Source organism: Gopherus flavomarginatus, chromosome 2 (assembly GCF_025201925.1).
Source record: "Gopherus flavomarginatus isolate rGopFla2 chromosome 2, rGopFla2.mat.asm, whole genome shotgun sequence".
In the NCBI taxonomy this organism is placed as follows: Eukaryota; Metazoa; Chordata; order Testudines; family Testudinidae; genus Gopherus; species Gopherus flavomarginatus.
In genome coordinates this window covers 282,938,499-282,951,898 of record NC_066618.1, presented here as the reverse complement: position 1 = coordinate 282,951,898, position 13,400 = coordinate 282,938,499, and positions in this window count along the sequence as shown.

Below are 13,400 nucleotides of genomic sequence, written 5' to 3'. Positions count from 1 at the left end.
TTTAATTTACACATTTTTTGTAACGAGTGTCATCAGCATGGAAGCATGTCCTCTGGAATGGTGGCCAAAGCATGGAGGGGCATATGCATGTTTAGTATATCTGGCACGTAAATACCTTGCAATGCCGGCTACAAAAGTGCCATGCAAATGTCTGTTCTCACTTTCTGGTGACACTGTAAATAAGGAGAGAGCAGCATTATCTCTTGTAATGTAAACAAACTTGTTTGTCTTAGCAATTGGCTGAACAAGAAGTAGGACTGAGTGGACTTGTAGGTCTGAAGTTTTACACTGTTTTGTTTTTGAGTGCAGTTATGTAAAAAAAAATCTATATTTGTAAATGCACTTTCATGACAAAGAGATTGCACTACAGTACTTCTTTGAGATGAAATAGTATTTTTCAATTAATTTGTTTGCCACTTTTACAGTGCAAATATTTGTAATAAAAAATAATATACACTGATTTCAATTACAAAACAGAATACAATATATATGAAAATGTAGAAAAACATCCAAAATATTTTAATAAATGTCAATTGGTATTCTATTATTCAGCAGTATGATGAAAATTGAGATTAATAGTGATAATTTTTTTTGAGTTAATTGCGTGAGTTAACTGTGATTAATCAACAGCCCTAATTTAGGGCCAAATTTTGCCCTCACTTAAAATGTCATGGAATGGCACAAGTGTAAGGGGCAAATGGAGTTGCATGAGTGTAGCTGAGAAGAGTCTCATTTATGGGCATAAATTTACACTAGTTGGTATTATGAAACCTGGTGGAATGATTGACATGACTGGAGTGCTAAAAATCAATGCTTATAACCTGTTTAGGAAAGATGGAGTAGGCAAAAAGGGAAGGGGGAATGACATGCTGTGTCTAAAATGGCAGTACCTATTTTTGTCACTAATAAGACGTAAGCAAATGATCTTGAATGCATATGGATCAGTGTCCTAACAGATAAAGCACAAGATGGTGTACTGGTGTCTGCTACAAGCCACAAAATCATAAGAGGGAACAGGATGATTGCCTCCTTACGTACTTATCTATAATACCTAAGAAAAAAACTACATGATCATAGGGGATTTTAATTTGAGTGACATACGCTGGAAGTTTGATACTGCTGGCACTAAAACATCCTTGAAATTTCTAAATATTATAGATGACAATTTCCTAACTCAAAAAGTGCTGCAGCCAACATGGGAGAATTCTTTATTAAATCTTGTCCTAAGAGATAAAGAGAGTAACAGAAAAAGAACTACAAACATTTATGGTAGCTTAGGGACAGTGATCATGACTTGAACACATTTATAATGTGGAAGCAGAATAAAATCCAGACCAATAATATATATATACTTGGTGTTTTAATAGGTCCAGTTTCACAAAGTTGAAAATAATTATGAGCCAAATCAGCTGGGTGGAACTTAATCAGAATAATGTGAATGATAATTGGGAAAGTTTATGCTCCAATACGTCTGTTAGTTTATAAGGCATCACAGGACTCTGTCACTTTTTACTGTGTCTATATAATTATATTTAGGCTTCTGTACAATGTTTGACTTGGTACCACATGACATTTGATTAAAAAGCTAGAACTATATAAAATTAACATGGCACAAATCAAATGGATTAAAAACTGGCTGACTGATAGGTCTCAGAATGAAACTGTAAAAGTAGACTTGTCATCAAGTGTGTGTTTCCAGTGTGGTCTCTCAGGGATTGGTACTTGGCCCTATGTTATTAAACATTTTTAATAATGACCTGGAAGAAAACATGAGATCATCACTGATACAGTTTGCAGGTGACACTCAAGTTGGGGGAGTGGCAAACAAAAAGAGGACAGGTCACTGATACAAAGCGATCTGGATTGCTTGGTAAACTGGGCACAAGCAAACAATATGTGTTTGAATACTGTTAAATGTATACATGTAGGAACAAAGCATGTAGGCCATATTTACACAATGGGGGACTGGGAAGCAGTAACCAAAAAAGATTTGGCAGTCATGGAGGATAATCAGCTAAACATGAGCTCTCAAGTTGATGCTGTGGCCAAAAGAGCTATGTGATCTTGGGATTCATAAACAAAAGAATCTCGAGTAGGAGTAGAGGGGTTATTTTGGCAGGGGCCCTGGAGGTTTTTTGCCTTCCCCTGCAGCGTGGGGCATGGGTCGCTTGCTGGTGGATTCTCTGCAGCTTGAGGTCTTCAAACCAATTTTGAGGATTTCAATAACTCAGTCCTGGGTTAGGGGTTGTTATAAAAGTGGATGGGTAGGTTTCTGTGGCCTGCCTTGTGCAGGAGGTCAGACTAGATGATCATATTGGTCCCTTCTGACCTATGAGTCTATGAGTCTATATTTGGCACTGGTGTGACTTCTTCTGGAATACTGTGTTCAGTTCTGGTTCCCACAACTCATGCAGGATGTGGATAATATGGAGAGGATTCAGAGAAGAGCCAGGAGAAAGATTAAAGGATTAGAAAACATGCCTTATAACGATAAACTCAAAGAGTTCAATCTATTTAACTTAACAGAAGGTTAAGGAGTGACTTGATTACAGTCTATAAGTATCTACGTGGGGAACAAATATTTAAGAGTGCGCTCTTCAATCTAGCAAAGAAAGGTATAACATGATCCAATGGCTGGAAGATGAAGCCAGGCAAATTCAGACTGGAAATAAGGAGTAAATTTTTGACAGTGAGGAAATTAACTATTGGAACAATTTATTAAGGGTCACAATGGAATCTCCGTTTCTGATCATTTTAAAAGATATGCTGTAGGAATTATTTTCGGGAAGATCTGTTGCCTGTGTTATACAGGTAGTCAGACTGGATCACCACAATAGTCCCTTCTGGCCTTGGTATCTATGAATTTGACCCTAATTGTTTATGAAGCTGGATCCAGAAAGTCATGTCAAAGCATCAGAATCTCTTCCCTCCTGACTGCTGGACCTTTTATTTTTCACTGGACTTTCTAAGACACCTCTGCTTAGGTTGTCATGCCAGATTTAAATATCAAGTAGTCCATGATACAACAGAATAAATGGGCCTACCCATTTATTCAGACCTGCTGTTTCCAACTGTGAAAAACAAAGCCAGTGGGAGAGGTGAAATTCTTGCCAGCTAACAGGAAGCAACTGCATCTTCATGTTAACTGCTAATGCACAAGCCATTGATGTTGGTACTGGAGTATGTGCAGGATGGATTGTTAAAATCACTATTAAAAACCTGAGTTCTCTCTCCCACTATATGTTCTTCATCTGTGTTTTGTATTTTAAATGAAAGGAAAAGTGCCAAATGAATAAAGTCTCCAGAAGAGCACACAGTAGGTGTGCTTGCTCTGTCACAGACCTGAGAACAGATTGATTGCTAGCTCTACAGACAAGCAGAGTCCTTCGAAATTTAAAAGTACAGTATACACACAACAAAGGCTTAAGAGTTACAGACTACTTACTATATACCATGCACATGCATGATGAGAACTATTGTACTCTGATCAATAAGGTTTGGATTGCTGGTGTGCAACTGTGTACATTTTTCATACATAAAAACCTAGAGATGAATAATGTATTTCTCTACAGATTGGGAAACCTATGTATAATTTACAATTAATATTTCCAGTATTTGCCTGCCTATACTCCATTCATTTATTCTATTAGACATTTGTCCAGAAATAAACTTCAGATTATCTTGTCTACAGATTTTTGGAAATCTACTAGATCATTTTCAGAAGGATTAACTGGAGTTGACAGACACCTAATATAATCATTGGGAACAACATGGCTGGTCTGAGAACATAATTTTTATATACAAGACAGTTTCTGAGATAATTCTTATTTATTTAAATAAAGGGGTGCAGCTTCCTCTGAAAACATTTTAGTAATTTGGAATGGACAGTGTACTGTACACAGAACCCAGATTCAGTTTTCAACTGAACTGAAGTTCTGGGATTGTGCCAGTTTAGAGGTTTAGATCTTGGTCAGTTTAAGTGCTAGCTTTCAAGAGCTCTCTTTGCTCCATCAAGGGAATTTCATAAGAGGAAGGATGGTCCAGGGTACTAGCCTGCTACTTGGGAAACTGGGATTTCATTCTCTGCTCTGACACAGACTTCCTGTGCGACCCTTGCAAGTCATCAAGTCTCTCTTTGCCTCTATTCTCCATCTGTAAAATGGGACAATGGTACTTCTTACCTCACAGAGGCGTTATGAGGATAAATACTTTTAAGATTCTGAGGTGTTCAGATAGAATGGTAATCAGGTCCACATAAGTGTCTAAAACAGAGAGAAACCATTTCTAATTAAAGAAAGAATCTAATTTATACATGTGCCTGTGAGAGAGAAGCTGACCTACGTGGCATGAAACTATCACAAAGGGAACAATCCTCATCCCTGTTCACAGTCGGGTCAGAGCAAAGACTCCTACTGATTTCAGTGGACTTTCACCAGGCACAGTCAGACACACCATTGTAACCACTCTGCATTTGACTCATTTACAAAGAATAAAAATTGTGTTACAGATTTGTATTTTCCCCCTACTGCAGACTCAGCCCGTTCTCCTTTTACAGCTGAGAGAATGCTTTTAACTTTGCAGGGCAGCCCAGGTGGAACCAAGATGAATTTGGCCCAAAAATTGTTTTCCTACATTAACCATTAATTTGACATTTTAAATAGACCGTGGAAAGGCAACAGATTAATCAAGCCAGCTATTGTAGGTATGCTGGGAGCACAAAGGAGAACAACCCCATTGAGTCGAAAGCCATGTTGCATGACCTGTAAACAGGATTTCATTAAGCATGTATGACTCCATTCAAATTGCATTTCAGTTTCTGGGTAAGAGAAAAAAATCTATAATGATTTTTCTACGTAAAGTACTAAAAGATTTAAAACACTAGAACCATATTAGGATGATGCCTCTGGGTATGTGCATGTATGTATATGTATATATATATATATATATATATATATATATAAAACATCCTCAGCTTTGTCTCCCCTCTCTGGAATTCCCCATTTTATTCTCTCTTTACTTTTCTTTTGACAAAGGCCCCTGCTGGCTCACTGAGTTTAGACCCAAATTAGGATCGCCTGGGTGGCAAGTGTGTTGTGCAGTCACTAAAGCACCAGGATGCCCTGTATGTCCTTTTTTAAAGGGTACCCCGCTCTTTCGGACATCGCAAAGAGGGCTAGCCTCCGAAAACAATGTTCTTAAACAGCAAGAACCAGAAACAAATAGTAATAGCAAGGTGTTTGCTGCCTTTCCTCTCAACCTTTCATACAAAAGAAATATGCTAATAAAGTTAAAAGTAATCATGTAAAATTAGAGACATTATAATAATTGAGAAGAAGGCTGGTCCAGTGGCTAGGGTACTCTCCTATGACTTGGGATATCCAGACTCTATTTCCAGCTCTGCTTCCGATTTCCTGTGTGATCTTGGACAACTCACCTAGGGTACGAAGGTGTAAATTCCAGCTCAAGGCAAGATATTGTGCTAAAATTAGAGCGTAGCCATGAAAGAAGAGTCTAGCTACATGAATATGTGCCTAGGGTCTTAGATGAGTATATCCTGCAGGCAGCCTACCACTGCAGCTACACTTGGTTTCATGCATGTTAGCTTGGTCAGAGTTAGCACCAGTATGTCTCCTCCACCTGGAATGTATACCTCCAGCTTAAAGTGTAGACGTTCCCTTAGTCTCTCCATGTCTTAGTTCCCCATCTGTAAAATAGGGATAGAACTGCCCTACCTACAGGGGTGTTTTGAGAATAAATGCATTAAAGATTGTGAAGCACTCAGATACTATGGTAATGGGGGATCATATAAATAGAATCATAGAAGATTAGGGTTGGAAGAAACCTCAGGAGGTCATCTAGTTCAACCCACTGCTCAAAGCAGAACCAACCCCAACTAAATCATCCCAGCCAGGGCTTTGTCAAGCCTGACCTTAAAAAACTCTAAGGAAGGAGATTCCACCACCTCTCTAGGTAACCCATTCCAGTGCTTCACCACCCTCCTAGTGAAATAGTGGTTCCTAATATCCTACCTAGACCCCCCAAACTGCAACTTGAAATCATTACTCCTTGGTACTCCATCTGCCACCACTGAGAACAGCTGAGCTCCATCCTCTTTGGAACCCCCCTTCAGGTAGTTGAAGGCTGCTATCAAATCCCCCCTCACTCTTCTCTTCTGCAGACTAAATAACCCCAGTTCCCTGAGCCTCTCCTCGTAGGTCATGTGCTCCAGCCCCCTAATCATTTTCATGGCCCTCCACTGGACTCTCTCCAATTTGTCCATATACTTTCTGTAGTGGGGGGACCAAAACTGGACGCAATACTTCATGTGTGGCCTCACCAGTGCCGAATAGAGGGGAATAATCACTTCCCTCGATCTGCTGGCAATGCTCCTACTAATACAGCCTAATATGCCTTTGGCCTTCTTGGCAACAAGGGCACACTGCTGACTCATACCCAGCTTCCCAAATACTGTTAATTCCTAGGTCCTTTTCTGTAGAACTGCTGCTTAGCCAGTCAGTCCCCAGCCTGTAGGGGTGCATGGGATTCTTCCTTCCTAAATGCAGGACTCTGAACTTGTCCTTGTTGAATCTCATCAGATTTTAACAATAACAATAATAGAGCAGGGTCCTTTGAGTCCACAATGCTGGATAATCTTGTTCATATTACTATAGAACAGCACACACAGAGTTACAATTTAACGGCGCTCTTCAAGATGTGATATTGTGTGGTAGATTAAGCCAAAAACTGTGGCTATGATTAAAGAAATGTGTGAGAATTTCACCAGAAAGTTTGTCCGTTTAATCATAATATTAAATCTGGTCTACAACCCTTGTTCACATTAAGCAGTATCTGCTGATGCTAGTAATTCTGTTAAAAATCAACAGGATAACTCATTTGAGTAAATACTAAACAATGTGAGCACAGATGGAAGAATCAGGCCCAAAATGATGAAGTGATTCTACAGTTACCACAACAGAATTTCTTTCTTCATTTTAATTCAGAGTGGCTTTATGGTTATAGGTTTGAGTGATTGGACACTTAAGTGGAGAGACAGCTAGTTGTTCACCTGAAATTTCTTCAAGCTCTAGCAAGCGAGCCCACTGATGCTCATGAGCTTATTTCAGAACTGACCCATCAGGATAGACTCCTACTGTTCCTACCATTCATCATCACTGACTACACTGGTATAGTTCTGTGCTAAAGCAATCTGTTGCCGTCAGCAAAAGGGACATGCAGTCATCTTGCAACAGCCCATGAGGAAGACAGAAGGTCACCACCATATTTTAGGAAGAGGTCTGAGCCACAGCATTCAGATACTGATGCAAACTTCCCCAAACTCAGGGATCTTCAGCTGCAGAGTTTTGCCTTAGGCCCATCTCAACTAATTTTTAAAGTCACAGGGTTTGCTAATCTCAGTGTGAGTTTGCATCTTGGAAGATATAGGGAAGGAGAAGAGTACAAATAGCATGCTGTTTTGTAAACCTATTGGGCCTGTTTGCTTTCATTACTCTGGAGTAATTCAGGAATAGTTCACCTGAGCTCCATAGAGTTACTGTACAATTTTTTCCAGAGTATAAAAGACATCACCCTACATTTCATTCCACTAACTCGGAAATCTCTCACAAACTATTTTGAAGAAGGTGGTCGAGGAACGTGAATCCATGGGGGCTTAGTACAGTTACTTTGGCAACTGTTTTTTCTCCTCAAAGAGTTACCAGAAAAGATCTCCACTGCAAGTAACAGTGACCTGCTAGGGAGAGGACCCCAAGAGTATTTGAAAAGTGATTGCAGGGTTGCTCTCCTCAACAGAGCATCAGAACTAGAGGGCAAAGTGAGGGAGTAACACTGCATAAAGGTGCATCTAGAGCTGCAAGAAGCAGCCGGGAATATTTCAGTCGCATACAGATTGCAGAAGCATGTTGCAGAAGCTGCCTTAGACCTAGATGAATGTTTCTTCTCCATTACATACATTGCTTTGCTGGCCAGCGCAGAGTACAATAATATGCAAAGATCATTGTTGGCTGTGACCCAACTGGAATTTATTGCTGAAACTGAGTCAGGGACATCCCCATGGAACTCAAGATAGGCAAATGTATGTGAACAATGTATTTCACAATGAATTTATTTGTCACTGTGACCAATGGCTGTCTAACTTTTCAAAGAGAAGATCTTTTATTGTTTGAGACTTTGCAAAAGCTCAAAAGTCTATGCTGGAACTCACAATAGTGAAAGACACCATGTTGACCCTTTTGTCCTAAATCTTATTGTAAGGGCTAAATATTTACAGGTCTTCAGAGAGGCAAGGCTGATGAAAAATCAGATCTATATGCTAGCAGTTTCCATTGAACATATGGATGCCAGAGTCACTGGCTACAGAACCCATCATTCCAATAGTTTCACTGCTTTGATGCCACACAATATAGAATTAGCCCATTCTTGCAATGCACAAATTGATAATCATCTAGACCAGTTTACACAGGTATTGAGTGAGGAAGAGAAAGAGAATGCCCTACTTCAGTGCTTACATCTATAATCACACTTAAATGCCATCAAATCCACAAGTGACAGTGCATATTTAATAAAGCTTTCAATTACAATGCCACCTGCTCTTCAGGTGCCTTTGAATGGTCCCCTAAAATTCTATATATGATAAAATTATCTGTTCAATCTTGTATTTAGCTGCGACACTCTGAATACCTTTCCCAGGCCTGAGGAAGAGCTCTGTGTAGCTCAAAAGCTTGTTTCTCTCACCAACAGAAGTTGGTCCAATGAAAGATACTACCTCCCCCACATTGTCTCTCTAAACTGCCGTTCAGGACATAATTGTTGTTGGTGGAAATCTTGTTCTCATTGTCCTATAGCACTGCAATTGCAGAATGTGGCTCTTACAAAGGAATCTAATCAACACAAGCTGTTGGATATATATGCAGCAAAGCTCATACTAGATCTTGGATGCAGATACTACAATCATAGGACTGAAAAGGTCATCTAGTCCAGTCCCCTGCCTTCATGGCAGGTCTAAGTATTATTTAGACCATCCCTGATGGGTGTTTGTCTAACCTGCTCTTAAAAATCTCCAGTGATGGAGATTCCACAAGCTCTCTGGGCAGTTTGTTCCAGTGCTTAACTTCTGTAGCTTCCACAGAGGCCCAGGACCGACAGCATAGAGAAATTTGCTAGCGCTGCAAGAGCAGGAGAGCAGAGTTTGTGGCAAAAGCTGTGCAGCTCAGTTCATGCTGGCCGATAAAAGGTGGGAAATGGTTACATAAAAGAATAGATAGAAAGACAAGAGGACATGTGAGGTGGATTCAGGAGACAGGCGGTGCACCATACTGCACCGTCTGCTGGCAGTATGGCTGCTGCCGTAGCTTTCACGGAGGGAGGAGCGAGTGATGACACACACCCAGAAACACCTGCAACAATGTTTTTGCCCCATCATGCACTAGGAGCTTAACCCAGAATTCCAATGAGCTGCGGGAACTGTGGGATAGCTACCCACAGTGCACCGCTCTGACATTCAATGCTAGCCTCGGTACTGGGGACGCACTCCACTGAATTAACGTGCTTTAGTGGGGATGCTTTAGTGGGGATGCACAACACTGAATGTATAAAATCGCTTCTGAAAATTTGAATAGAGTAACTTCAAATTAATTTCGTACTGTAGACATACCCTTAAGAAGTTTTTTCTAATGTCCAACCTCAACCATCCTTGCTGCAATTTAAGCCCATTGCTTCTTGTCCTATCCTTAGAGGTTAAGGAGAATCAATTGTTCTCCCTCCTCCTAGTAACTACCTTTTATGTACTTAAAAATTGTTATCAGATCCCCCTCTCTGTTTTCTCTTCTCCAGACTAAACAAACCCATTTTTTTTCAATCTTGCCTGATAGGTCATGTTTCTTTAATAAGTTTTGTTGCTCTTCTCTGGATTTTCTCCAGTTTGTCCACATCTTTTCTGAAATGTGGTACCTAGAACTGGACACAATACTCCAATTCGGGCATAATCAGCATGGAGTAGAGTGGAAGAATTACTTCTTGTGTCCTGCTAAAACAGCCGAGAATGTTGTTTCCTTTTTTTTTTTTTTGCAAGTATTACACTGCTGACTTGCATTTAGCTTGTGATTCACTATGACCCCCAGATCTCTTTCTGCAGTATGTTTTCCTAGGCAGTCATTTCCCATTTTGTATGTGTACAATTGATTGTTCCTTCCTAGGTTGAGTACTTTGCATTTGTCCTGATTGAATTTCATCTTATTTATTTCAGATCATTTCTACAGATCATTTTGAATTTTAATCCTATGCTCCAGAGGACTTGCAAACCCTCCCAGGTTGGTATCTTCCCCAAACTTTAAAAATGTACGCTCTATGCCATTATCTAAATCATTGATGAAGATATTGAACAGAGCCAGACCCAGAACTGATGCCTGCAGGACCCCACTTGATATGCCCTTCCAGCTTGACTGTGAACCACTGATAACTACTCTCTGGGAATTGTTTTCCAACCAGTTATGTACCCACCTTATAATAGCTCCATATACAGTGTATTCCCCTGGTTTGTTTATGAGATGGTCATGACGACAGTATCAAAAGCCTTTCTAAAGCCGATATACCACATCTACCTCTCCTCCCTACCCACCATCCCCTTGTTATCCTGTCAGAGAAAGCTATTCGGTTGGTTTGACAGATTATTTGCTCCATTATCTTGCCAGCTACTGAAGTTAAGCTGACTGGTCTGTAAATCCCCAAGTTGTCCTTATTCCTCCCTCCCCCATTTTTAAAAAACACAGATGGGCATTATATTTGCCCTTTTCCAGAGCTTTGGAATCTCTCCAGCCTTCCATGACTTTCTGAAGATAACTGCTAATGGCTCACTGCTGTCAGCTCCTTGAATATTCTACAATGTATTTCATCAGGCCCTACTGACTTGAAGGCATCCAACTTGTTTAAGTAATCTATAACTTGTTCTTTCCCTATTTTAACCTCTCATCCTACCTCATTTTCACTGGCATCCACTATGTTAGAAGTTCTATTGCTGCTAACCTATTTGGTGAAAACTGAAACAAAAAAGTCATTTAGCACTTCTGCCATTTCCACATTTTCTATTATTTCCCCCACCCCCCGGGTCCTCTCTCCCCACACATTGAGTAACAGGCCTTCCCTGTTCCTGGTATTCCTTTTGCTTCTATTGTATTTGTAGAATGTTTTCTTGTTACCCATTATGTCTCTAACAAGTATAATCTCGTTTTCTGCCCCATCAGACTGTTGTCTAGTGGCATCAAGGGGAAAGGGGAATAAAACACATTTGTGGATATAATCAGAGAAGGCATTCAATGACAAAAATGAAGGCAGCACTAGTAGAATACTAGAACAGTGGTGGTATTGTGTGAGACCAGATATGGATAATGTCAATCTAGTTGAAAATCCAGATTTTTAATTTAATCATTAGAACAGTTACTTTGTTTTCAAATAAATTACAACAGACTCAGTTCCAGGCCTGTGATGACACTGGCATTTTAAATTTATATTAAACACATAAGACTGAGAGAGATCCAGACACACCACAAACAAGAGAATATAAACAAAAAATCCTGGCAGAACAGTCCAAACAGATTCAGAGAAAAGCCATTAGATAATTACAGCAGCAGCATTTCATTTCAATGAGAGAATGAGGTCAAAGCCAGACACACAGATAACCATGTTTTCTTGTCTGACATCATCTGAAGTCTTCACTGCCCTCGGACAATTTTTCCTTCCAGTCTGCAGATAGCTGAGAGCAATACCCTCTTTCTCCAATGTCTGCCTCTTACATCAGTATCATTATGTTTGGAGTTTCAGAACATCTTGAAAAGGAGGATTTTATTAAAGAAAACTACAGAAAAAGAACACGTTTCCACATAGTTTGAGTTCCAGCTTTGTCTCCATTGTTTACCGGAGACCATACCCTGTCTGAACCACTATCCACACAAAGACATCTAGTGGCTAAATAATATATTACACATAAACATTTAAAATGGAGTATTGATACTTTCATTTATTTATGGTTGTTTAAAGGAGGTGGAGAACAAAACAAAAAGCTAGCACAGTCCCAGGAAAAGGTGCTATGAAAAGCTAGGCCTATGCAAATACTTCCTAACACCTCCTGTCCTCACCCAATCACCTCCTTCCAAATCCCAGTCATTATTCCCTTGATCTTATTTTGGCCTGTGTTATCTTCAGTGCCACTTCACCTTCTGCAACTGCATTAGATTTTAAATTCCACTTTCTATTAACTTCTTCAGTGCCTTATGGGCATATAACATACAACCTGCAAAGAGCACCATCCCCTGAACTAATATTTTACTCCAGATGCCCCTAATTCCCTCTGAATTTCTCCATGCTGCATTCAGTAACCAGGTTAGGGTTTGCCTCCTCCTCTATGATTTTCCTCCTCCTTATGAACCATGAAAGTTAAAAGCAGGGCAATCACGGGTGAAGTGTTACTAAAAGCTGCAGCTTCACAGATGTTGTAACAAGAGTCAGGAGGAGTCAGGGAAGAAGCGAAAGAGCTTGGGAGAGGAACTGTAGTGTTGCAGAACTTCCTAAGGGAACTTAGTATTTAAGTGTTTATTTTAACAATTTTATTTTTAGGATCATTTAAAAAAATTCATTTTAAATTCAAATATTACTTTACCTGGGCCCTGATCCTGCAAGCGACTGTGTGCAGATGGATCTCTGTCATCATGGAGCCACATTTAAGCCAATGGGGGTTCCACATGGACCTAAGGATGTACCTGCACACAGCCTATTACAGGACCAGGGCCTTTGTTTTTCACTCAGGAAGAACCTCACTAGAAGCTCCTAGTGATTTCAGAGTTTGCCTGAGAGAGGACAGAGTAAAAACTAAAGAAGGATCTAAACATTTGGCTCACAGCCTCCAGTGCCCCATTCAATGCTCCTGACTTTAAGTGGTTGCATGGGTGTAAAATGAAGACAGAATTTGGGAAAGTGCTTTGGAAGAAGCAACTCAGTTTTCTGCCATCACTTCTGGGCTGCTCAGTGGAATGTCTGACCATGAGGCCCCTGTTGCTGCTCTGAAACCACCTCCCAGAATGTGAGCTAACATGTTACGGTGAATGAAGCTAGTAGCTGGATGGACCCAGCACTGGATAGAGAGCCACACTTCCATTAATGACTACAAACAATGCATGGAACTAGGATAATTTCACTGTGCTCTGATTTCATTTTCTCCTTGTTATGTACTCAGATTTGAAGGCCAGAAAGAATGGATTAGAATTTTCTACTCTGACCGCCTGCCTAAATACAGGCCATGGAATTTCACCAAGCGATTCCTCTGTCAAGCCTGTAAATTTCAGGTGAGTCAGAGCATATCATTTAGAAAAACATTCAATCATGATTTAAAGACT